The 22,669-nt window shown below is 36.5% G+C and overlaps 1 protein-coding gene across 1 annotated transcript in view; it reads left to right on the top strand.

Annotated features, from left to right (window-relative positions):
• SPAG16 (sperm associated antigen 16) overlaps window positions 1-22,669 on the top strand; it is a 965,654-nt gene that overhangs the window by 134,998 nt on the left and 807,987 nt on the right. The gene's annotated exons all lie outside the window — the stretch shown is intronic.

Below are 22,669 nucleotides of genomic sequence, written 5' to 3'. Positions count from 1 at the left end.
GTTTTTATTTCTTCTTAGTTTGGTTCATTTCTGTTTTTAACTTTTGAATTTCCAATTCAAGATACTTTTCTTTCAAGTGCTTCTTTGAGTGTATTTCAGTTCAGTTCAGTCGCTCAGTCGTGTCCGACTGTTTTTGACCCCATGGACTGCAGCACGCCAGGCCTCCCTGTCCATCACCAATTCCCAGAGTTTACCCAAACTCATGTCCATTGAGTTGCTGATGCCATTCAACCATCTCATCCTCTGTCGTCCCCTTCTCCTCCTGCCCTCAATCTTTCCCAGCATCAGGGTCTTTTCAAATGAGTCAGTTCTTTGTATCAGGTGGCCAAAGTGTTGGAGTTTCAGCTTCAACGTCAGTCCTTCCAATGAATATTCAGGACTGATTTCCTTTAGGATGGACTGGTTGGATCTCCTTGCTGTCCAAGGGACTCTCAAGAGTCTTCTCCAACACCACAGTTCAAAAACATCAATTCTTCTGCGCTCAGATTTCTTTATAGTCCAACTCTCACATCCATACATGACTACTGGAAAAACCATAGTCTTGACTAGACAAATCTTTGTTTTGAATTGTATCATATAATTTTCTTCTGCTTCATGTTGTTTTTGAAGGGGAATTTTCATCAGTTCAGATGTGACCAATCTTTTTTTTTTCCTAATATTTTTGTGTAATAACCCTATATGTGGCAATTTTTTTCTTCCGTTCATTTTTGTTGATTTGGGGTTGTTTCTAAGATTCCTAATTCACTAGTGATGTTTTCTATCTGTATATCAAAGCTGGTTTCTTTACTCTAGAATTTTTTTTTTAAATCGTGGACAGAGTTAGGTATCCTCTAATATTTGGTTCCTTTTCTGTTGTGAAAGTGTTAGTTACTCAGTCATCTCTGACTCTTTGCTACCCTATGGACTCTAGCCCATCAGATTTCTCTTTCCATGGAAGCCCTGGTATTGTAGGATCCTAAATTTTTTGACTTGCATTTTTTCCTTTTCACTATTCATCTGCCAGGATTTCTTTGTTGGCTCAGATGGTGAAGAATCTGTCTTCAATGCTAGGTGATCTGGGTTCGACCCCTGGGTCAGGAAGATCCCCTGGAGAAGGGAATGGCAACCCACTCCAGTATTATTCTCTTCAATGCTAATACAAATTAGTACTTTTACCTTTTCCTGTGATCTTAGAATTTTATTTATTCCCTTTAATTTTTTACTATTCCACTGTTGTCACATATCTTCATTTTTATGTACTTAAACTCTATAAGAATTGATGCTTTTGAACTGTGGTGTTGGAGAAGACTCTTGAAGAATGCCTTGGACTGTAAGGAGATAAAACCAGTCAATCTTAAAGGAAATCAGCCCTGAATATTCATCGAAGGACTGATGCTGAAGCTGAAACTCCAACACTTTGGCCACCTGATGCGAGGAACTGACTCATTGGAAAAGACCTTGATGCTTGGAAAAATTGAAGGCAGGAGGAGAAGGAGACGATAGGGGATGAGATGGTTGGATGGCATCACCAATTCAATGGACATGAATTTGAGCAAGCTCTAGGAGTTGGTGATGAACAGGGAAGCCTGGGGTCTGCAGTCCATGGGGTTGCAATGAGTTGGACACGACTGAGGGACTGAACTGAACTGAAACTCTACAAGTCTTCATTTTTATTGTTAAGATAGTCAGTTTTATTGAGTATGCTCAAATACATACCTGTTTCATTTCTCATCATTCCTTGAATTTCCTTCTGAAATCATTTTCCTTCTAGCTCAAGATTAAAAAACTTCCTTCAGTGTAAACCTACTCATAAAAAAAATCTCTTAGTTGATTTTATCTGAAAATGCCTGTATTTTATCTCTAGTTTTGAAAGATAATTTTGAATAAACAATGTGTGTGTGTGCTTAGTCATGTCCAACTCTTTGTGACACCATGGACTATAGTCTGCCAGGCTCCTCTGTCCATGGAATTTTCCAGGGAAGAATACTGAAGTGAGTTGCCATTTCCTACTCCAGGAGTACCCAGTGCTGGGATGGCAAATAGTATCTTAAAGTATTTTAAAATACTCTTGCATCATCTTTGGCTTCCCTTGTTCTGTTGAAAGGTTGGTTGCGATTCTTAACTATTCCTCCGTCAAGTACAGTTTACCTGCAATTCCCTCTGGCTTCTTTGATGATTTTCTCTTCATCTTTGATTTTCAGCAGTTACTTTATGGTATACATGTGTGTGGCTTTCCTATTATTTATACTGCATGTGGTTAGCCATGCTTTTTGAATTTGTGGTTTGATGTTTATTGATTTGGAAAATTCTCAACCTTTATCTCTTCAATTATTGCTTCTTGACCATTTTCTCTCTATTCCTAATTGTAAGGTATGACAATTTACATTTTATGATTTTCCCCTTTTATTTTCTTTGTATCTTATGCTATTTTCCATATATTTAAGCTCTCTCTTTGTCAGCCAGGTCCTTTCCTTTGGATCTGTCTTCTAGTTCAGAAATTATTGCAATATCTGTGACTGATTTCTTCATCATATGCATTTCTGGTAGGTAAGTTTTTAATGTCCATCATTTCTGTTGAGTTTGGGTCACATTGTCTTAGTTTCATTTGCCCATTTTTGTTTGTTTCGATTTTTGAGTATCAGACAGGGTTTCTTTAAAAAAAATAGAAGTCTGATTTGAAGCTCTAGAGTGATATTATCTTTTCCCAAAGAGAATCCATGCTGACATCTTGTGAGCACTATCAGTTGGCATATCACCTTATTCCAATTATGATTAAGATGATTCAGAGTTTATCTTTGGCCTTTGGAAGGTCAAGTCTACTTCTAGTTCGCTCCCATTACTCAGATTCTCAGTGAGAAGCCTGGTGAGTTTACAGAACTTGCTCCTTGGCTGGTTCTTGGCTTCAGTTTTAGTTCTTCTTGTCTCAGTTTCTTAGCCTCTTTTGTTAAAATTGTCCGACAGCTGAAGTTTCAGGAGAAAATGAACTCCAAATGCTAGGCTCTCCCCCATGTATCTTTCTTATCTTGAATCTTAATTCTATTATTCTAACTATATTTTAAAACACAGATGATTTCAAAGACACCTAAAAATATTTTACGATATTTTCTAGTGTCATTTTTTTTTTTTTCAGCTGGAAGACTGTCCCACATATCATTCATCATTACTGAAACTCATCTGCTGTGAGGTTGTTGTTCAGTCACCCAGTTGCAATGCCGTAGACTGCAGCATGCCAGGCTTCCCTGTCCCTCACCATCTCCCACAGTTTGCCCAAGTTCGTGTTCATTGCATCAGTAATCTGTCCAGCCATCTCATCCTTTGATGCCCTCTTCTCCTTCTGCCTTCAACCTTTTCCAGCATCAGGGATTTTTCCAGTGAGTCAGCTGTTCACATTAGATGACCAAAATACTGGAGCTTCACCTTCAGCATCAGTCCTTCCAGTGAACATTCAGGGTTTATCTCCCTTAGGATTGACTGGTTCTATCTCCTTGCTGTCTTTCATGAGTCTTTCACAGCACCACATTTTGAAGGCGTTGATTCTTTGCCATTCTGCCTTCTTTACAGTACAGCTCTCACAACTGTAGTGACCACTGGGAAGATCATAGCCTTGTCCATATGGACTTTGCCAACAGGCTAATGTCTCTGCTCTTCAACATACTGTCTAGGTTTGTCATTGCTTTCCTGCCAAAAAAGCAATTGTCTTCTGATTTCATGGCTGCAGTCACCATCCATAGTCATTTTGAAGCCCAAGAAGAGGAAATCTGTCACTACTTCCACCTTTCCCCCTTCTATTTGCCATGCCATAATGGGGCCGGATGCCATGATCTTAGTTTTTCAGTATTTAGTCTTAAGGCTCTTTCACTCTCCTCCTTCACCATCATCAAGAGGTTCTTTAGTTCCTTTTCTCTTTCTGCCCTTAGAATGGTATCATCCACATATCTGAGGTTGTTAATATTTCTCCTGCCTACCTTGATTCCAGGTTGTAACTCATCCATCCTGGCATTTTTCATGATGTGCTCCATGTGTAGGTTAAAAAAAAAAACCGGGTGACAGCAGACAGCTGTCTGCTTTGAGGAGAAATACATAAAACTTAGATGTTTATTTTTATATATAGGGTGTAACACCTATTGAATGATTTAAAACAGTGTATTTTTGTTGAAAACTGTAATGTATTTTTTTGAATTGCATTTTTTGCCCCCAAATTTCTATGCCTTCAGTGTCTGCAAAAGTCCAGTGTTTTATCTGGTCTTCCTATTCCTTCATGGTTTTCTACCATTCACTTTTTTCCATCTTTCCTTCTTTATTGCTTATGTGTTTTCACATGCATTTGGGTTTCTTATTTTTAAACTCTCTTTGTGTCCAAAAATATCTGAAGTACTAGGTGATTTTCCCAAAGTCAAATTCTTTTTATATTAATGCATATTGTTCACCACCATCTTATTCAAATGCCATTTTCTGTCCAAAAGACTGTGATTCCCTTGAGTTTGGAATTAATTGGTCTGTAGTGCAAGAACAAGTCTAATTATTGTTATCAGGATAGATCCCATTCAGAGAACTTGCTCCCTTCTGGTTGTCTCTCTCTGCTGAAAATTACCTGGCTGTAGATTAATGTGTTTCAGGCCATTGCATGTGCTTGTTAATGTTGCAGGAACACACAAATAGGAACGACGCAACCTTTTGGGAAAGTGATTAAGCTAATTTTGACCAGAGGACAAATGTTTGAAATCTTTGAAACATAAGTTATCTTGAATTATTGCTAGCTACTCTTTGACTTTTTTAGGAATACATAGTAAATTTGACCTATATAGGCATGACTAGAAGTTAAAAGGTAGAAGTTGAGTCAGAATACCTCTGAAAGGTATTATTAAAATATCAGTGCATAGTGGCTTTAAAAATCATATATATAGAGTGCTACTGCTGGTCATTGTAAATCAGTAGGTGCATTTTTAGAGTCACTAAATCTTTAGTACTCATTATCATTCCATAGTGCAAAAACTGAATAATTCTATAATGTTTTCTCAAAATTAAAAATTGAATGAGTTAATATTTTTTATTAAATTACAATCCTTAATTTAACAGCATTAAAGTCAGCATAAGAGAACTGAGGTAAATGTTGCAATTTCAATGACAAAAATACATGATTATTCTTCATTTTTGGAAGCCTGCCATCTAGAGAATATATTATGCTCTTAATGCAACTAGACAAGTCATCCAATTCAGTGATTTCTAGCTGGTTAAATATATCTTTGGGCAGATTTAACCTTTTTATGACTTATTCTTGATCTCTGTTTCATAGAGATTATATAATTGCTTATTTTTAAATGAAAATTATAATGAGAGGAATAAAATCCAAAAGTCATTCAAATGTCCAGGTCTATCAGTTTACATGCGGCTAAGTGAGAGGAATTAATAAAAGCTTAGAAAGTCTTCATTCATTTTCAAATAAAACTGCTGATGGAGAATTGCCTTATTGTACAAACCTAAGTTGATTATGTCCTCTATTGGAAAATATCCAATTCATTGATTTTTGTCATCTTTCATTTAATTGCTTATATTTTGTGTCAGATACGATTTTAAAGGATATTATAACCGTTTTCTTACAGTAGTGAACTGATCTGATTTAATCATTGAGAAAATAAACATCTCTGTTTAAATAGCTGTGCATAAAGAAATTGCTAGATACTGTGTGAGTGACCCTTTGACACCTGTAAATCCTGCTTGTATTTTGTTCAGCATCTGCTTAGGCTCCCGGGAACTCTGGGAGCCGCTAGGATGCCTTCCAATGAAACAGGAACATAAGCAACCCAGCTGTGTGCTCTCTGTGCCAGTAACAGGACCTGTGCCAGCTGGCTGCCCTCCAGAAATGTGCATGGTAAATGAAGTTATTTATGACTTTCCTAGAAGGGAAATTTTTGCTAAGAGAACACACATGAATAGGATCATTATTCCCATTTCTCAGAAATGGTCTGTGCAAGAGAGGCATGTAGACTTCATTCTTTGCGTTTAAAAACAAGTTTAGAAAGGCTGTCATAGTGTTATTTTTTGTACATGAAGAGTATTACTGAAATGGTTACTTTAGTTGCAGATTAAAACTGTAATAGGTTGACTTGGTAATGGGTAGAAACAATGAGACAGTCCAAATATCTCAGTGTGTGTGGTCATGTCTACCGGTTTGAAATTTGTGTGTCTTTGTGCACACACACGTGCACACACGCACACACCCCAACTCAAATATCTCGGTGGCTTAAAACACAAAAACAAGTTATCTCACATACATGACATGACCATTTTGCTTCAGCAAAGGGGCTCCATTAATCATCATCACTTAGGAATACAGGCCAGTGAAGAAGCTCTTGTCATCGCTTTCATGAATTGGGGAAAGGGACCAAAGGAGTAGCAGATCTTAATCTGGCATTTCAAGCTGGTACCCAGAAGTACCACATGTGGCTTTGCTTCACATTTCATTGGTCAGGTAAATCACATGGCGCACCCAAGTTCAAGAGGGCAGAGATGTGTCATCCTATCCTGTATTATTTCTATATCATTTATGTATTTAATATAGTGGTTTTCCAAGTGCTAAAAGTAACCTCAGTTCCTTCTAGAAAAAGTTGAAAATATGAAATGAAGACAAAATAGGCAGCACACAGAGTTGGTTACCATTAATATTTTGACACATTTTCTTTTCTTTCCTCACACATATGTATATGAAGGTATATTATACATATGTCCTCCATATTAAGTGGATACCTTATATTTCATAAATATTCTTTGTGAATATAATTATTTATAGCAAAATATTGTCCCATTACCTAGATACACAGTATTCTTCAATTAACTAGTCGCCCCTTTTTTTTAATTTAGGTGTTTTTAGTACTTCACTATAATAAATAATGGTCCATGAATATTTTTATATATACACCTTAGCATGTTTTCTGAATATGTTCCTAGTACATTTTTAGAAATAGGCTTATTGATAAAAGTTATTTGATCATTTCTTAATAAATTTTATACATAGCATCAAATTTCCTGCTAAAAATTACTTTGTATAAATTTATATTTCTACTTACTGTGTGTGAGAGTACCTCAACAATTTCTCATTTAAAAGTATAGTTTCAGTTCAGTTGCTCAGTCATGTCCAACTCTTTGCGACCCCAGGAACCGCAGCATGCAAGACATCCCTGTCCATCACCAACTCCCAGGGTCCACCCAAACCCATGTCCATTGAGTTGGTAATGCCATCTAACCATCTCATCTTCTGTCATTGCCTTCTGCTCCTTCCCTCAATCTTTCCCAGCATCAGGGTCTTTTCCAATGAGTCAGCTCTTTGCATCAGGTGGCCAAAGTATTGGAGTTTCAGCTTCAACATCAGTCCTTCCAATGAACACCCAGGACTGATCTCCTTTAGGATGGACTGGTTGCATCTCCTTGCAGTTCATGGGACTCTCGAGTCTTCTCCAACACCACAGTTCAAAAGCATCAATTCTTCTGTGCTCAGCTTTCTTTATAGTCCAACTCTCACATCCATACATGACCACTGGAAAAACCATAGCCTTGACTAGATGGACCTTTGTTGACAAAGTGATGTCTCTGCTTTTTAATATGCTGTCTAGGTTGGTCATAATTTTCCTTCCAAGGAGTAAGTGTCTTTTCATTTCATGGCAGCAGTCACCATCTGCAGTGATTTTGGAGCCCCCCCAAATAAAATCAGCCACTGTTTCCACTGTTTCCCTATCTATTTGTCATGAAGTGATGGGACCAGATGTCATGATCTTAGTTTTCTGAATGTTGAGCTTTAAGCCAAATTTTTCCCTCTTCTCTTTCACCTTCATCAAGAGGCTCTTTAGTTTTTCTTCACTCTCTGGATAAGGGTGGTGTCATCTGCATATCTGAGGTTATTGATATTTCTCCCAGCAATCTTGATTCCAGCTTGTGCTTCTTCCAGCCCAGCGTTACTCCTTTTCCTGTTTGGAACCAGTCTGTTGTTCCATGTCCAGTCCTAACTGTTGCTTCCTGACCTGCATACAGGCTTCTCAAGATGCCGGTCACCAGTTTGTAAATGAATAACACCTCATTTGTTGTTATGTGTCTATTAAATAAGCATTGAGACTGACTCTTTCTACATGTTTACTGACTACTTTATGGGTGATTTGTGTATCTATAGACTTTTTTCTTTTTTTCCCCAAGAGTTTAGTTTTTGTGATTTATTTTAAAATATCCTTATGTACTTTATATCATTACTTTTAAATAGCAGCATTTTCCTTGCAGTCTTTCCTTTGACATTTTTAATATTAGACATTTTTTAAAAATGTGTAATCATTAAAACTGTTTTTACTTCACAATTTCTTCCTTAATATTATGCTTGGATAGAACTTCTGTACTCCAAAATCATATATTTACTTACATGTTATTTCTGGTTCTTTCATGATTTCTTTTTATTTTAACATTGATCTTTAATCCATTTGAAATTAATTTGGGAGCACGATAAGATGCAGTTTTCTGCCTTTTGTTCCCAAATAGTTAAACCAGTTTTCACAATTTTTATTCATTAATCTATATTGAATATTCTGGAGTCTTAAGTCATCAAAAATGTAGACTTATCCCTCAACAAAACCATCAGAGAGATCCTACCATAAATCTACATTAAAAATTATTGTGCTACTGTGTAGAAGTTATTCATACAGAATCTTATTGGCATAGTTAAGAAAATATTCTTAAGTGATCTGGTCGAGGAATTTTGTGGCTTATAGCAGATTAGAAACTGCACAAAGAGGGTGTGAATAAAGAGCAGAAAGTGCTGTAATTATTATAATTAGAAGGATACCAAAAAACTTTAGAGTGGACAAAGTTGTACTCTTCAACTGTAGTATTCATAATTTTTACCAAGCCACTGAGGGGGAAAAAAAAAAAGTTCATTATCTTTACTCTTTTTTGTTTAGGAAGCTCATTTAAAACAAAGTAAAAGGTTTAAATCAACAGGCTTTTTGAAAGAACTGAAAAAGTATGGTAAAATGAAAAGTATTTTAGAGTCAAACTTGGATTTCAATTTGAGGTTTTTAACCTAAAGAATCCATGACATTGGGAATGGGGTTAGATTATTTTAGATTGATTTTACTCATCATAAAATGAAGATGATAAACAATCCTTGTATGTCCTTGTTGTAATCAAAGTGACATACAATCTCATCATGTTCATCTTTATCCACCTCCTCCTAACCTCCAAGCCTGTCTCAAGATGATTTCTTGAAAATTCCACATAGATATGGCATTCTCCTCAGCAATTTCAGGAGCTAGCTGTTTGTTTGTGGTTTATAGTTAAGCCAAATGGTTCTTTTAAGCTAGAAGAAAAGTTAGTCTTATTTCATCAATAGGTCTTAGTTAACAGAGTCCAGTTGGAGACACAAGAATACTGGCATAGATACTGGAGCTATAGGGCAAAGAAGAAATAATTGAGACCCGAGGGCCAGAAAGATAGAATCTGATTCTTGGTCCCACCACTGAGCAGTTATCTAAACACTCCACTGACCAGCTCCTACCTGAGCTCTATTTTTGTCCATCTGTCAAAGAGAGTTGATACCCAACATGCAGAGCTATTGTGAGGATTTGTCACAAATAAGTAGGTTAATCTAGAAATATACTTGAAGAATGTGGCAAACGAGAGGAGTTCTCAAGTGATAATTTATTGGTTGTGTGTTTTATTTTTGTTAGTCTTTTTACTTTAGCCTAACTTGATGTGGGTCAAAGTAAAGAATGACTCAAGGATAGCTTTTAAATACACAAGAACTATTTGTTTGGTATAATCACATACAGAAGAAACTTTAAAGAATTATTAGTTTTAGCAGTATTCCTAAAAATGCCTAAATACTTGTGAAAACACCATTTTGCAAGTATAATCTTCTCTACAATATAAAGCCATACAATGCAAACACAGATAAAGGTCAAGCAAGAGCAAATACATCAGTAAAAAGGAAGGCTTTCCCTGACTCACTCTCATTTTTATGCTCAGGCTGTGAATATCAATTAGCTCAATCAAGTCTTGCAGATAATGTCAGCTGTCAATCATTCCTGAGTAGTGATGTGTGAAGTTTGTCAGCAGGCAATGGACTACTTGAGTGATGAATGAAATAATGAGGACACAGAAGCCTGAACCAAACTTCCATTTTTCTGGTAAATTCCTCTCAACATAGGAGTTTAAGAGAGGGAGAGAAAAATCACATTAAAATTTGTTTTACAGCAGTGTTCATTTAATGCCATGTCTACTTTAAAACATTCATCCTTTAACCTTGTAGTTTTTAAAATTAATACAAATGGCAAATAATTGTGTGTGTTAGTTGCTCAGTCATATCTGATTCTTTGCAACCCCATGGACTATATATAGCCTGCCAGGCTCCTCTGGCATGGAATCTGTTCATGGAATTATCCAGGCAAGAGTACTGGAATGGGTTGCCATTTCCTTCTCCAAAGGATCTTCCCTACCCAGGGATCAAACCTACCCTGTCTCCTGCATTGCAGGCGATGCTTTACCGCCTTAATTACGTGCCTGCAATTGTAGGCACATAATTAAGCATCATAATTTTCATCTGTACTAGTCAGTGTAAGCAACATTAGCTGTTACAAGAGGTAAGACCCCAAACCCAAAGTGCTTTTTACAACTAAGGTTCATACTAACTAACTGTGGGTGGTGTCACTCCTCTGCATAGCTCTCTTCCATTCAGTGACTTATGTATATTGGCATCCATCTGGTGACTACAAAATCTGGAGCTATGTTGGGATGTTTAAAGGCTAGGACTAGAAACAACTTACATTATTTCTACTCACATCCTGTTTTTCAGAACCCTATAAGTTTAACTCAGTTTAACTGTAAGGGAGGTAGGGAAACATAAAAGAACTCTTAATAGTCTCTGCTATATTAACCAGACTTATTTTATTTGAACAGCCTTTTAAAATTTAAGGTTTTAACCATATCATATCCAGTTGAGCCATGGTTTGAAAATACTAGTCACAAGTTTGAGGGCATTTAATATGTGTAGACTAGATTCTTTATATACATTATTTTATTTGAAAAGTTAAGAAAATACTATTCATGTGATAAAATATTCAAACAGTAAAGAAAAGTATAATATTAAAAGTAATTAATTCTTTTCCCTTTGCTCTGATCTCTATCTGTTGTTATTGTTGTTCTTTTCAACCATGTGGACTGTAGCATGCCAGGCTTCCCTGTCCTTTACCATCTCTGGAGTTTGCTCAAACTCATGTCCATTGAGTCAGTGATGCCAACCAACCATTGCATCCTCTGTCATCCCCTTCTCCTCCTGCCCTCAATCTTTCCCAGAATCAGAAATGGATTTTCTACATCCATTGATGACAACTATTTTTTTTTTTCTTTCTTTCTTTTTTGGCTTAAAACAACACTTATTTATTAAGTCACAGTTCTGGATGGCAGAAGTCTGAAATCAAGGTGTCAGGGCTGGCTTTCTTCTGGAGGCCTTAGGGGAGAATCCTTTCCTAGACTTTTCTAGCTGCAAACAGGCTACTTAGATTCCTTGGAACATGGTCCCTTCCTTCAACTTCAAAGGACATCACTGTAGACTCTGTTTCCATCATCACTTCCTATTTGCTGATCCTGAGCCTCCCACCTGCTTCTTCTTATTTTATTTTTAATTTTTTTCAATGTTTTATTGTTTTTTAATATAAATTTTTCCTTTTCTAAATTGAAGTATAGTATATAACAAGTGCTTCAGGTATACAGCAACTGATTCAGATATGTTCTTTTCAGACTTTTTTCCATTAGAGGTTATTACAAGATATTGAATATAGTTCCCTGTACTATACAGTAGGTCTCTGTTGTTTATCTATTTTATACATGGAAATGTAAATCTGTTAATCCCAAATTCCCAATTTATTCCTTTCTCTGCTTTACTCTTTGGTAATTTTAAGTTTCTTCTCTGTGTCTGTGAGTTTATTTCTCTCTTATAAATAAGTTCATTTGTATTATATTTTTAAGATTCCATGTGTAAGTGTTATCATCTGATATTTGTATCACTTACTTCTGATTTACTTCACTTAGTATGATAATCTCTAGATTTATCCTTATTGCTACAAATGGCATTATTTCATTCTTTTTTATGGCTGAGTAATATTCCATTGCATATATGTATATACCACATTTTCTTTATACATTTGCCCGTTGATGGACATTTAGGTTGCTTCCATGTTTTAGCAAGGAAATGTCAACCCGCTCCAGTGTTCTTGCCTGGGAAATCCCATGGGCAGAGGAGCCTGTTGGGCTACGGTCCATGGGGTCGCAAAGAGACAAACAGTTTAGTGACTGAACAACAGCAACAGCAGCCATGTCTTAGCTTCCACGTCTTATAAATAGTGCTGCTGTGAACATTCACAGCTACCTCCCCTGCTTCAGAATTTTAATATTTTTATTGAAATCTAGTTCATTTGCAATATTATATTGGTTTCAGGTACATAGCAGTGATTAAATACTTTTATATATTATACTCCATTTAAAGTTATTATAAAATATTGGCTATATTCTCTATACTTTACAATATATCTTTATAGCTTATTTATTTTATACTGTTTATGTCTCTTAATTTTCAACCCTTGTCTTTCCCTTCTACCTTTTCCTCTCCCCACTGGCAACCACTAGTTTGTTCTGTATATGTGAATCTGTTTCTGTTTTACCATATTCATGTTTTAATTTTTGGATTCCACATAGAAATGATAATAGAGTACATTTCTTTACCTATCTGACTTATTTCACTAAGCATAACATCTGGGTCCATCTATGTTGTTTCAAATATGTCATTTATTTTTATGGAAATAGTTCATTCTTCTTTATGATCAAGCAATGTTCCATTGTTAATCACTCAGTTGTGTCTGATTGACTCTTTGTAATCCCATGGACTATTGCCTGCCAGGTTCCTCAGTCCATGGAACTCTCCACGTAAGAATACTTTGAGTAGGATTGCATTCAATTCTCCAGGGGATCTTCCCAAACCAGGGATTGAACCCAGGTCTCTTGCATTGCAGACAGATTCTTTACCATCTGCGCCACCAAGGAAGCCTACCACATATTCTTTATTCATTCATCTGTTGCTGGACAATTAAGTTGTTTTCATATCTTGACTATTGTAAATAATGCTATTATAAACATGGGAGTGTGGGTATCTTTTTTTAATATTTTTATTTTCAAAGAAATTCTAGATCATATGGTTGTTCTACTTTCAATTTTTCAAGGAACCTCCCCAAAATGTTTTCCGTGGTGACTATGGAAATTTAGATTTCCACCAAGCTTGCTGGGACAGTTGTGGGAAGCTGACCACTGGGTAGTTTCAGTCTGCTTCCTTGGCCTTGTTTTGGGGCTGAGCAAGCATGTGTACACTCTTCACAAGCAGAGTCTAGCTTTCTTACAGCTTCATGGTCAGCCCCACTGGTTTTCAAACCAGCTAAGCGACCTTGGTGTCACACACCCAAGAAGGGGATTCAACCGCCCACCCCCTAGGGAGGATTGTCCAGCCCGTGTCATCCCATCCTCCTCTGTGTCCCCTCCTAGGAGCTCAGTGCCAGTTTCATTGCTTCTCTTCCCTTCCTGCCTGCCTACTTGTGGGTCTTCTTCCGGCCTCTGTTTTCAGAGAGAATTGTTCCACACTGTTGAATTTTGGATGTGTTCATGTGGGTTGGAGAAGGCAATGGTACCCCACTGCAGTACTCTTGCCTGGAAAATCCCATGGATGGAGGAGCCTGGGAGGTCGCTAAGAGTCAGACATGACTGAGCGACGTCACTTTCACTTCACTTTCATGCATTAGAGAAGGAAATGGCAACCCACTCCATTATTCTTGCCTAGAGAATCCTGTGGACGGAGGAGCTGGTGGGCTGCTGTCCATAGGGTTGCACAGAGTTGGACAAGACTGGAGCGGCTCAGCCTGTGTGCATGCATGGGGGTTGGTGAGCTCCACATTTCCCTGCTCTTTCATCTTGATCTCCTCCCCATGGCCACTGTTAAGATTCTTGTTCTCTCTCTCTAAAAAAATGTGTCACAATACATTAGCCCTTACCTGTGTAGATCCTTTGTTTATTTTATAAAAATGGAATGATTTTAATATGCCATTCTATACATTTTCAAGTTAGTAATATAGAGTTAATTTTGCATAAGTACATATAAATTTAGAGTGATATTCAAAGTGTTTGACAAGTCCACATTAAAGCATGAGAACTGACGAATCAGAATAGATGCTGGATGTAGGATGGGAGAATGGTCCTGGAGCCCCATGTGTGGCAAAAATCACTGTAATTAGGACAATATTATAAATAAATTGGGTCAGGGGATGTACCCAAAGAAGGAGATAGAGTGTGGGTGTAAGAGGAATATAGAGTATATGCTTTGGATATCGGCTGTTTTCCAAGTAGTACAGATATTTTTCAGTATTTTAACAACTGGGCCCTAGGGTTATAACAGTCTGGATGTACTTCAGTCTACTTAAAGGTGGGATAGCAGAATAGAACCATAATTTTTACAATAAATCAAGGTATTGATGCACACTTGAGTTGTCCTTAATATCTAAAATTGTAAGAAATGCAGCATATTAGAAAATAAAAACAAACCACAAAAAAAAAAAAACACATGAAAAAGAAAGCTTGTGTATATAATTTGGTGAAACATTGAGAGATTATCCATAAGAGAAATTCCTAAATGTGGAATTGCCAAGTCAGTTTTTATTTTGATTGATATTTCTTTGAAAATGTCAAGTTAGTTTATAGTCACCCCAAGTGAAGAAATGTTTTCCATATCTTATCCAACAGTTTTCATTATTACATTAAGAAACATATCTTTATTCAATTTGGTAATTGAATGATTAAAGAAATATTCCATTCTTTCTTAGTCATCATTTTGTAATAGTTGAAAACTTGTTAGATTTGGAGACATTTAGACTTAGACCATTATATCTACTGTGGGCAAGAATACCTTAGAAGAAATGAAGTAGCCATCATAGTCAACAAAAGAGTCCAAAATGCAGTATTTGGATGCAATCTCAAAAATGGCAAAAAGATCTCTGTTCATTTCCAAGGCTAACCACTCATTATCACAGTAATCCAGGTCTATGCTCTGACCAGTAATGCTGAAGAAGCTGAAGTTGAATAGTTCTATGAAGACCTATAAGACCTTCTAGAACTAACACCCCCCAAAGATGTCCTTTTCATTATAGGGGACTGGAATGCAAAAGTAGGGCATCAAGAAATGGAGTAACAGGCAAATTTGGCCTTGGAGTACAGAATGAAGCAGGGCAAAGGCTAATAGAGTTCTGCCAAGAGAAGGCACTGGTCATAGCAAACACCCTCTTCCAACAACACAAGAGAAAACTCTACACATGGACATCACAGTATGGTCAATACCAAAATCAGATTGATTATATTCTTTACAGCCAAAGATGGAGAAGCTCTATATAGTCAGCAAAGACAAGACTGGTAGCTGACTGTGGCTCAGATCATGAACTCGTTATGGCAAAATTCAGACTTAACTTGAAGAAAGTAGGGAAAACCACTAACCATTCAGGTATGACATAAATCAAATTCCTTAAGATTATACAGTGGAAGTGAGAAATAGATTCAAGGGATTAGATCTGATAGACAGAGTGCCTGATGAACTATGAACGGAGGTTTGTGACCTTGTACAGGAGGCAGTGATCAAGATCATTCCCATGAAAAAGAAATGCACAAAGGCAAAATGGTTTTCTGAGGAGGCCTTGCAAATAGCTATGGAAAAGAAGAGAAGCTAAAGGCAAAGGAGAAAAGGAACGATATACTCATTTGAATGCAGAGTTCCAAAGAGTAGCAAGGAGAGATAAGAAAGCCTTTCTCAGTGATCAATGCAAACAAATAAAGGAAAACAATAGAATGGGGAAGACTAGAGACCTCTTCAAGAAAATTAGAGATACCAAGAGAAATTGTCATGCAAAAATGGGCACAATAAAGGACAGAAATGGTATGGACATAACAGAAGCAGAAGATATTAAGAAGAGGTGGCAAGAATACACAGAAGAACTATACAAAAAATATCTTCATGACCCAGATAATCATGATGGTGTGATCACTCACCTAGAGCCAGACATCCTTGAATGTGAAGTCAAGTGGGCATTAGGAAGCATCACTACGAACAAAGCTAGTAGAGGTGATGGAATTCCAGTTGAGTTATTTCAAATCCTAAAAGATGATGCTGTGAAAGTGCTGCAGTCAATATGCCAGCAAATTTGAAAAACTCAGCAGTAGCCACAGGACTGACAAAGTTCAGATGCCAAAGAATGCTCAAACTACCAAAGAATGGTCAAACTACCACACAATTACACGCATTTCACATGCTCACAAAGTAATGCTCAAAATTCACCAGGCCAGGCTTCAGTGGTCCATGAATCGTGAACTTACAGATGTTCAAGCTGGATTTAGAAAAGGCAGGGGAACCAGAGATCAAATCGCCAACATCTGTTGGATCATCAAAAAAGCAAGAGAGTTCCAGAAAATTGTCTACTTCTGCTTTATTGACTATGCCAAAGCCTTTGACTGTGTAGATCACAACAAAGTGTGGAAAATTCTTCAAGATTTGGGAATACCAGACCACCTGACATGCCTCCTGAGAAATCTGCATGCAGGTCAAGAAGCAACAGTTAGAACTGGACATGGAAAAACAGACTGGTTCCAAATCCGGAAAGGAGTATGTCAAGGCTGTATATTGTCACACTGCTTATTTAACTTATATGCAGAGTATATAATGAAAAATGCTGGAATGGATGAAGCACAAGCTCAAATTAAGATTGTCAGTAGAGACATCAATAACCTCAGATATGCAGATGATATTACCCTTATGGTAGAAAGTGAAGAAGAACTAAAGAGCCTCTTGATGAAAGTGAAAGAGAAGAGTGAAAAATTTGGCTTAAAGCTCAACATTCAGAAAACTAAGATCATGGCATCTCGTTCCATCATTTCATGGCAAATAAATGGGGAAGCAATGGAAACAGTGATAGTCTTTATTTTGGGGGGCTCCAGAATCACTGCAGATGGTGACCACAGCCATGAAATTAAAAGATGCTTGCTGCTTGGAAGAAAAGTTATAACCAACTTAGATAGCATATTAAAAAGTAGAGACATTACTTTGCCAACAAAGGTCCATCTAGTCAAGGCTATCATTTTCCCAATAGTCACATATGGATGTGAGAGTTGGACTATAAAGGAAATTGAGCACTAAAGAATTGATGCTTTTGAACTGTGGTTTTGGAGAAGACCCTTGAGAGTCCCTTGGACAGCAAGGAGATCCAACCAGTCCATCCTGAAGGAAATCAGTCCTGAATATTCATTGGAAGGACTGATGCTGAAGCTGAAACTCCAATACTTTGGCCACCTGATAGAAAGAGCTGACGCATTTGAAAAGACCCTGATGCTGGGAAAGAGTGAAGGTAGAAAGAAAGGGGACAACAGAGGATGAGATGGTTGGATGGCATCACTGACTCGATGGACGTGAGTTTGATCAAGCTCCGGGAGTTGGTGTGGACAGGGAAGCCTGGAGTGCTGCAGTCCATGGGGCTGCAAAGAGTCAGACAACTGAGTGACTGAACTGAACTGAGACTTAGACTGGCTGCTTGTATTTGGATTAATTACTATGAGTGTTTCTTCTCAAGTGTAAAATGGAGATATTATAAATGTCAAAACAATTTTGTCTGATTTGTTATTCCAGATTAATTTTAGAATAATTTTCTAAGGCTCCTCAAAATTCACAGTGAAGTTTTTATTCGAAATGTATTAAATATTTAAATCAAACTTCTCAAGAACTTTGTTAATAGACTTCTTGAGTCCATGGGATATTTATATTAAATCAATTCCTGTTTTATATCTCTGAATAAAGTATGTTTTTCTTGAGATTTACTGAGTTTCATATTAGTGTTCTACGAGGTATTGTGTTTTATTGTTGCTAGATTTAATGAAATGTTTTTCTTTTATACCTTCTGTTCATTACTTGCATATATGAACATTACTGCTTTTATAATTGTAGTACATTTACAGTAATATGTTCTCTTTATAGTTCCCTTTTCCCATTTAGCTTTATATGCATTACCTATCTATCTCTATTGTCTATCAATGTAAATCACAATATATGCAATATGATAACTTTATCTACTTCATTCCTATAGTTTTTTGCATATTTCTTTGCCTTAATATCGTCTACATATCTCTACTCTAGCTGTCCTTTTCATTTATACTATTCCTTCTTGAAACTGAGTCCTTGCAAGGGAAGGAGTGTATTCCACTTATATTTGTGGTCTGGTAAAATTAAACTAATGCCCGAGATGAAGTAAACACTCAAACGTTTTAAGTGAATGCCTGAGTGAATAATTTTGAGCTTCAGATTCAAGATTGTTGTGGCTTATTCTCATGAATGTCAGCTCAATGGAAAGCAATAAACAAGACAGAGAAGCAGACAGAAGTTAAATGGCATAGATATGGAGCCTTGGTACCCAAGAGACTCATGTGGAAGGAGGCCAGATAGATAATTGGCTTCCCAATCAGGATAGATACAGGGGATACCTAACTGGTATATCACTGAAATGGAGAGAAAGTTACCCATCTGGTCTTTCATCCTGTGAATATAAGCAGCAAGGCTGCAATAATATCAACTGGCTGGTCAGTGAAGCAAGAGCACTCCATTATTATTGATCCTGGGACAAAGAGAGAGAGCCATCAGTTAACCAGATATGGGGCTGAATTCTGACAGGTTGGAGCATAGGAAACTGTTATGTGATCAGCATGCCAGAAGAAATGAAACCTGGGATTTGATTAAGAGAAAGTATTTTATAATAAATAAGTAAGGTATGAAATGACTCAATGAATTTACTCGCCAGTTGAGACTAACATGTGCCACTAATTGCAGCAATAATACAAATAAACACAGAAACAGCTGATGTTTATTAAGGATTTGAAAGGTTGTAGCTGAACGATAAGACGCCGGGATTCTTGGCCTCCGGAGGAGACAAATTCAATCTGGGGCCAGAGATGAGGCTGGATCGCTCAGAGCTTTTGTGTAATAAAGTTTTATTAAAGTATAAAGGAGATAGAGAAAGCTTCTGACATAGGCATCAGAAGGGGGGCAGAAAGAATACCCCACTCCTAGTCTTTAGCTGTAAGTTATATAGTCACTCACAGTCCGTTAATGAAAAGAAAGGAATGTCTTAGAATTTAGAATGGCACCAGATAATTCATCCCTGGCCATAAAACGATTGACTTGAATCTTGTAGAAGGGCAGATTACCAAACAAATAGTTTTGTTTACATAGATTAGGGGAACAATACCTGAGTAAGTAGGTTGGGCCATTTGGCTGAACTTAGAGTCTGGGGTATATTAACATATCTTAAAACAAATATTTCCATAAGAAAAAGAAATGTATTTGTTAACTCAAGGTTTGAGAGTAGTTAGCTTCAGGTGAAATCAGGTGTCATGGCAACACAGCATTTTAAGGGAAACCTCCTTTTAAATTTGTATAGAGAAGGAAAAACATATCGCTGGTTTGTTTCCTCCTGCCACTTAAGAGAGATAAAAATATCTGGCGCTTGCAGCCTATTTCCTCTGTTTGGAGACCCCTGACCTTCCTGCCTGTTACCCTCTCAGATTTATTAGATACCAAGCATGTGATGGGTGCTCTACAGAGATTATCTCACTTAATCCTCAAAACAGTCAATGAATTCAGTATGATTTGGGTTGTATTTTACATGTGGGAAAATACAGCTTAGAAAGCTTGGTGAGTAGCTTGAGTAAATTCACATACTAGTATGTGGTGAAACTGAATTGTGAGGAAAAGTCACAATTATCAATCACTACTTTTTTTCCACATGGAGAGCTTTAACATAAAATAGATACCAATGTCAGAGCCTCACTTTCAGGCATTATTACTTAATTGGGCTGGAGTAAGGGTTGGTGATATTGGTATTTTTTAAAAAGCTACATGGTGATTTCCACATGTACTGAATTGAGAACCACTGACCTATCAAGGCCCATTACTGAGAGTTTAGCTTTGCCCTCCAGTTGTACCTTGTCAATACAAAGGAAGGACAATAGTCATATAATTTCAAATAGCTTTAAGATTTATTTTCATTTGTCTATCCTCTATGCATTGTCCTTATTTATATAGCCTGCATTTACCTCTCTGATCCTGCCTGCTAATTGGTTGTCTCCTGCCTGTTATTGCCTCCTGGAATGTTTCAGTATACAGCCTGGGTTATAACATATCTTATGTTTTGCCTCTGCTGCTGCTGCTGCTGTCCCTTTAGTCGTGTCCGACTGTGCGACCCCATAGATGGCAGCCCACCAGGCTCCTCCGTCCCTGGGATTCTCCATATCTATATTGAGACAGGGTTGCTGTTATTATGCCTTCACTGCTCTTGTAAATCTTTCCCTATATTCTTTTCAGCTTTATCAAACAGGTTGTAGTTGATTAGGTTTTATTAAAATTAGTTGATTAGGTTGCTTAAATGCCTCATTGTATTAGTTTTACTAATGATTTAACAGTGCTTATACAAATTGCTGTAAATAATAAGTTTCTGGTTCTAGATATTTCCATGTAGTCAAAAAATTATACTAAGACCAGATTCCCATCACCTTGCTGTATTTCCCAACATAATAATTTACCTTTCCTCCATTTCCAACCCAGTCAAAATTATTAAAATGAAGTACCATCACAATAATAGGGAAATGGGCAGAAGGCATATACACACATTTGAGGAAAAATGAAGTACAAAAAGAAATATAAAAATAATCAATCTAATCAATTGGTGAAATACCAATGAAATAGTTTTATATTTGAATTAGCAACATTTTTTCAGATTTGCTACCTTATAATTTATATATTTATTATTTTATTGTTCATGGTGTCATCATGATTGAATGCAGTCTCCACAAGGGAGGCAATTTTGTCTGTTTTGATCAGTGATATATTGTAAGATCTGAAGCCAATGCCTGTCCTTACATAGACAATAATAAATATTTCCCAAAGAAATAAATACTTGTGTGAGTGGGTCCATAACAAAGATGTGTGGTGCATTGTATATTTTATTATATAACTGGCAGGGGTATGAATTCATGCAATAATTATAAAGAGAAATCTGTGAAAGGGTATCATGTTTTTAAAAATATATATTTTCTTTGAATGATTATTTACTTACACTTCTAAACTGTGCTTTAAGGATGTAATCAGTAAAGTGGAGATTAATAGATAGAAAACCACATTCATAGCATTGATAATCATATGGGAAACAAATATAGCTTATTTTAAGTAAAATGTGGTGTTTGCGTTCTTTCAAAATAGACTACTGTGAAAATGCAGTAATGTTAAATGAAAGATGGAGAGTGAATAGTAGAGCATGGTTGTAATTTTGTAAAAACTGAGATACAGAGACAGACAGGTTGGTAAACCAAAGTGATAACACTAATTATTATCACTCAGAAAGATTCTCAGAGCTACCAGGGAATCTAATAGTAATTAATCTGGTAGTAAAAAAAAGCTTAATTTTTTTCTTTGTAGTATTATAAAATGCATAAAATTTCTAAAAGAATATATTAATATATTGCTTTCATGATCAGAAAGATAGTTCATTTCTTAAAACTGTCTCTAATTTTCCAAACTCTGAGGATATATTAAATTATCTGTTACAATGTAACCTTCACAGGGCAAGTGTTTTTATCTGCTTTGTTCATTAATGGATTCCCCATACCTAGAATAATGTTTGGGATAAAGTAGTACTCCAAAATACCTTTTGAATAAATGAATGAATGTGCAAACAACTAATATGTCTCCCTCTTTTAAAGTCAATTTTTAAGTGTTAAGGACTGATCAGTCCCTTTTTTCTGTAGAGTTGAACAATTGATCCATCCTTCTGGTGGCTCAGTTGGTAAAAAGTCTGCCTACAGTGCAGAAGACCCAGGTTCAATTCCTGGGTCAGGAAGATCCCTTGGAGAGAAGGAAATGGCAAACCTCTCCAGTATTCTTTTCTGAAGAATTCCATGGACAGAGGAGCCTGTGGGCTATAGTCCATGGGGTCGCAAAGAGTCAGACATGACTGAATGACTAACACTTTACTTTCAAGTGCTATTCATAGGATATCTTCTTTCCACTGAAGAGAGACTGCTTTCTCAGAGGCTGAAAATTATCTTTTTCATCATTTTGGAGGGAAGTGATCAATACATGGCAGATGTGGATTCTAATGTATATGAAATTTAAAATGATTATGACAGATCTTTTATCTTTAGTAAGTTGCTTTAAATTATCCCAGTGTCCTCAGATGTAAAGAAAACCATAATTGTTAGTGAATGTTGTTATTTTGTTATCCAGTTAAAATATGTTCAGTTCCCCATCTATAGAGAACAAAAGGGATACAAAAATAATACTGTTGGGGATGGAAACTTATTGGAAAAGGACTATAGACCAATAATATATAAGAAATGCTATATTGTGTTTCATTTTAATTCAGTGAAGGGATGTTTGCAAGTAATTTTTACCATGTAACATGCAGTTTAGATTTATGCAATTAGATATATGCCTATTTAAAATTTTATATTTATTGCATATTTTCTCAAAACTAAAATCAAGAATGATCGATTTAATAGTAGCATTTGTTTTAAATATTAAATAAGACTGTATCAATGTGTACGA

The sequence above is a fragment of the Cervus elaphus genome, chromosome 8, assembly GCF_910594005.1.
Source record: "Cervus elaphus chromosome 8, mCerEla1.1, whole genome shotgun sequence".
In the NCBI taxonomy this organism is placed as follows: Eukaryota; Metazoa; Chordata; class Mammalia; order Artiodactyla; family Cervidae; genus Cervus; species Cervus elaphus.
This window is presented reverse-complemented; position numbering and strand designations above follow the sequence as displayed.